Raw genomic sequence first — 5,513 nt, 5'->3', positions numbered from 1 at the left:
AATAAATAAATAATGAATGAATGAATGAATGAATGAAAGCGCGGAGGCTCGAAATCTCCTCGTGCAAGGATTGAATAGCGGTTTATAGAACTTATTGACCATTAGCCAACCCTTACAACTGTCTGTCTGATCAGTTCGTTAGTTGGCAGCTCTGAGAATTCTCTCTCATGTAGCCTTCACTCCTAAGCGGTAGAGCCACAACAGTTGGTGAATGTACGGTGTAGACGACGGAGAAGAACAGTTCGGGCATCTGATAGGACATTCAGGTGCTCGACTTCAGGCCCCAATAACGGATGGTATAACGGCCGTCCGAAGTTCTACATCTACCTTTGCTGCCTGTAACAGCTGCAAACTTGAAGGAAAGTTACAGATGGTGCAATGAGGGCTGGGGTGGAAAATGACAGACGTAACGGTAAGAGATAAGAGAACGGTAGCGTTGGTTATAGAATAAACGCGGCTAGCGGATATGATAATCAAGTCAAGGGTAAGAGGGAAAAGTAGAGCTGGGTAGGGCGTGCAATGTGTAGCAGATAACACGTGGTCTAGTACAGTAACAGAGATGGGAGCAAAGGGAGAGAAATGCTGTCAATAGCGGCTGTTTATTAGATGGTGTGATAAGATTAGAAATCATGCAGACAGATGACGGAGTCAGCTGATGCAAGGCAAACGTAACAGATGAGAGGGTGTACGCCCTGCAGTGGTCTCGAAATTCACGACATAGGTTGACGAGGACGATGATCGGTGGCAGCAGCGCGGTGCAGCTTTACTGTGCTGCGCATGCGTAGATGCCAACCGGAAATGGCGGTAAGTCCAGAAATGCTTAAAGGAGCTAGTGGTATAAAATATTCTGAAGCCCGCCACAATTATATAGAAAGAAAACGTGTCTCAGGTTTATTCACAGTAGACTTACGAATCTAATGGCAATGCAATCGACGCCCGTGATGGCTGTTAAAGCTTCCCGCGGGCCGGCGCTCTGAGGTCGGCCGCGTCTTCCATATTCCGCCGCAAAGCGCGCGGCGACGGCGGCGAAGCCAGCGCCGTCCTCTCGTCGGAGCGCGCAGTCGTACGAGCGGCAGCGGCGGGCGGCGCATACACAACAAGGTCGCGCGGTCGACTCTCCTTCCCACCGGAGCACGTGCTAATAATAAGCATACCTTGCCGCTCCGGCCGGCCAACGTGCCGCAGTGCACGTAGCGCCGCCGCTGCCGCTGGCCGAGGCACAGAGCACGGCCGACGTCGATCGGCTCTCTGCCGCCTCCCCCTTTCCCCCGTTTTGTCTTTTTTCCTCCCCCGGCATTGCAAATGCAGAATAGCGGACGCGTCGCCGTGTGACGTCACGAATGCGCGGACGTCGCGTCATGCATACGTGTACGGCTCATAACGGCGGCTGCGCCGACGCGAGAGTAAAAGTCGCGCCGGATAAAGATAGCAGGCGACGCGAGCGCTGTTCGCGCGACCTAGTGACGTTAAGGTGCGAGGGGGAGGGTGCCGGCGACCGATGATGGGATTGCGAGCGGACGTGTGGAAGGAAGGGTTGTGCCGGTGCGCTAAGAAGCCCGCTCGAGAGGCGAAGGGTCGTTGACGGACGGAGTTGCGCGAGCGGTGCGGTAGCTTCCGAAGGGCGCCAACTCACGGCCCGGAATTCGCGCCACTGCTACGCCGTCGCCGCCTCGAATTGCGACCGGAATTCTCAAAAACGCGCTTCTTAGACGCTACTTGGCGACGAGCGCTATACGTTTCCGCTGGAAGGCGTAAAGGGAAACGAGCTGGTTAATCGCGACTACGTGCGGGGGCTCACGGGTCTGACTAGACGAGAAATCACGTTGCTCCTAGGACGCGAAAGTAAACGAGCGAGAAAATGTTCTCGGAAGAGACATCACCTTCTTCACGCGCGCATACTCCTCGGGGTAGTCCCGTCCAGTTTGGTTCATCTCTATGTGATGAGCGAAAAAAGAAAGTAAAACAAACCCCCTTAGTCACTCTCGGCTGCAACATGATTCTTTTGGAGGTCACGAAAATATTTTGCGATTTATAAGCGCCGAAAGTGCTTTGTTTCCCTTTCCCTTTACGGACGACCAATCTTCTGTGCGCTGACACCCGTTCTTATCATCGTGCACACTAATATGAGCGTAAACCACCATTCAGGTCATTTCGCAGCGCTCTTCAAATCATTCACGAAGACGGAGCACATTTACCGATGCCATGGCAGCCCTGCAATGCCTGATATTTGCTCTACGTCGTGGACCACAAGACCAACTAGTGCTGGAAATAAGACAGCTGTATATCACTTACTAGCAGAATAAGGACATGACATCACTGCGACATCATGGGCAATCAGAGAGAGAGAGAGAATGCATAGAAAGGCTGGGAGGTTAACGACAGGTAATTCCGGTTAGCTACCCTGCACGGGTGGAAGGAGTAGGGGGATAAAAAGAGAAAAAGAGTGGAAGGGGGATAGAGAGGAAGAAGAGCACTAACAAACCGTGTACACTGTAGAGCTGTAGGGGGTGGCGTTCACACACGTACTCCAGCGTTCCTCTCTCTCTCTCTCTGTGTGCGTGTGTGTGCGTGTGTGTGCGTGCGTGCGTGCGTGCGTGTGCGTGTGCGTGCGTGCGTGCGTGTGCGTGTGTGTGTGTGTGCGTGTGTGTGTGTGTGTGTGTGTGTGTGTGTGTGTGTGTGTGTGTGTGTGTGTGTGTGTGTGTGTGTGTGTGTGTGTGTGTGTGTGTGTGTGTGTTTAGAGTCAAGCTTTCTCTCTCTCACTGATTCGTCCGTGAGCGCCGAAAACTCACTGCAGGAAAGCCAACTTACGCATCGGCGTAGAACACTACAGTTTACATTCGCAATTGTACCGGTAAGAACAACGTTAACAATGTCATGCTGTCGACCAATGGGAAAACGCCACGCTACCCAAACGAACTGCACACTCAGACGAATGCAATGCATTCCCGGCCCTGAAGAGACGCAACTCTTCAGGTGGTTCCGCGTCGAGTCGCTGGCCGCGTTCTCCCGGTTGCGAAGCTCGGGATCAGCGGAGCGACGACGTCTGGTTTCCGTCTCGTTGATGCGCATGCTTGGATCGAATTACCTAAAGGTTGCTCTTGAGCACACCCATAGTTTGCCGGCGCAAATGGACAATGATGAATCATAGCCTCGGAAGTGTTAAAGCAAAACTTGCGTTGCCTCCTCGTTGGAAATGCGGCTTCAACGGCCGCGATTGAACCCACGCTATAGACATCTGTACCTGAGGTTTATGTCGTCTCCTGGCACAGTAAACTACACTCCCACCGTTTGCTATTTCAGAAATATGCATAGTTTAACATTACATTCTTCTGTAGCATACTGCTAATGCACATATTTATCAACGTGTCCCTCCCATGCAAGTTGAGTCCTGCACATCAACCATGCACGGAAATTTGGAAATTGATCGGTATTGCATCGTGATACCCGCCACATTGATACGCGTTCAAACTGTCACCTTCGCATACGCCGATGCTTCTCTGCCTGCGTCATTCGCGCCCGCCGAAACGGCCTGTTGTAACGCATCGTGAAACATGGTATATTATAACGTTTTCTTGTATGCTACAAAACGTGGAATTAATATACATTTTACAGGTTTATTAACGTGCATGTGTTCCCGTGTGCAATAAAATATGGACCGCAGGCTCACCGAAAATACTGACCAAATGATATGGACGGGTCTACTGACGAGTTCGCATTGCTAAGTTTGGACTGGCGCTCCTCAGTTTCAATTTACATTCATAGGCAAAGAAGAAAATCGTGTCGGCGCCCATGGTAAATCCGGAATACTACCCCGAGACCATTTATGAGTGGTTTTGGTCATCATGCATCTAAGTCCTCCAGAGGAATCCTGTTACGGTGCACACAGGTTTTGAGTCATCCCGCTTGAATTCTATATCGTGTTACAGTGTTAGGATACCCCCAATTATTTTTTAATCTGTCACCTGCAGCGAACATTAGTCAACGTGCAGACATATATATAGTTCTTCCAGTGCGGTGCCTCAGCCGCTGACTTTTGTCCTTCATACTTCGCGTTTTCCCCGATAGCATATCGCACAAATAAAACGAAACTGAACACCGAAACTGAACCCCAAAGCAAACAGTGTCGTGGACTGTATGTCCGTCTCATCCGGAGACCATCTGTCGTTCCTCCAGCACCTCCTCCGGCCACTGTCACTTTCGAACAAGATGTATTGGTGTTTGGGTGGCCACTAGAGGCTTTACATCAAGTGGCCTTCTACTCTATCTTTCGTAAGACCTTTTCCTCCTAGACAGAAGCTCTTTATAGGTGAAACAAGCTATTGAGACCGACGGCTACTAATTCAAACGGTCTAAAGGCCGTTCTGCTCATACTCTTCCATGTTTTGTGTTTAGCCATCGCCTTTCCATTTTTCCTTTCGCCGCTTACTCTGTGGGCCAGTGCCCTTGGCAGCGAGGCTGACGCGACAAGGGCGGCTGTCAGCGCGAGATTCACTTACGTGAGCTGCGGGTATGTTTGGCAGCTGCTGCTGCTGCTTAGGCAGGAAGCAGCCCAACAACAGCTCGCTTGCAAAACTCTTCTGTTATCGGACATCACAGACCGCTTGTCTTCGGACCCTTTCGCGGATAACCACGGCTAAGTAACACTCGAGGAAAAAAAAAGAACGTGCGCTCCGCCTCACATGGAGTTCGCGGCGCGATTTTGGCTCTCATGCAAAAGGACGTCACGCGTTGCGCCGCATAATGCTATCGCACTCTCTCTCCACAACTCTTTCCCTTCGGTGCGGTCGTGACTGGCGCGTAATCCGTAATGGAGACCCTCTTGTTCAGGTACATGCGACCTGGCTCCAGGATCAATTGAATGAATTATTACGAAGCTATTATCGTATACCGCTCATTATTGTTCTTCTCCTCCGCTTCGCCGTTGCGTACGTGAGAGGAAGCTTCCTGTGCGTGTGTGGAGGGGGGGGGAGGGGGCGTTGCATAGCAAACGTTGCCATTTTTTTTTTCGCATTGCTCGCGGACAGCTTTAAGCGTCAAAAGTAGGCAATTAACTTGAATTATTTTACAACATGTCGCTTTGACTCGTGCAATAGCTCCTTTCGTGCAATCTTTGATGATGATGTCACGAACTTGATCGGACACAGCTACAGGAATTCAGCTTTGTTACTCTTAGACATATTATTTTCCTTTGTATAGCAAACATCCCTGTGCGGTTCCTTTCAGTTCTGTGCATCTAGTGCGTCTGCCGTTCCGCACTTGCCATAAAGCAAGTGTAATGCACGGAGTTTTATTCATTACACCTTTCATTCCAAGATACTTGCGGAGGACGGTGGATAGGATACACTCCGTGCATTGTCGGGACACCTGGCAAAGACCGAGCACGTTCGAAGTACGTGTGTGGGAATTGCTTCATGCTTTGACAAAGTCGGCACCACTTGTTGTCAACCCTCACAGTTGCTGGGACAAGCTCCCGTGCACACTTCGCATGCCACGTCCCCTGGTGAGCGTTGGTG

This window comes from Dermacentor variabilis, chromosome 6 (genome assembly GCF_050947875.1).
Source record: "Dermacentor variabilis isolate Ectoservices chromosome 6, ASM5094787v1, whole genome shotgun sequence".
In the NCBI taxonomy this organism is placed as follows: Eukaryota; Metazoa; Arthropoda; class Arachnida; order Ixodida; family Ixodidae; genus Dermacentor; species Dermacentor variabilis.
The sequence above is the reverse complement of the archived record's forward strand: the minus strand, read 5'-3'. Positions refer to the sequence as shown.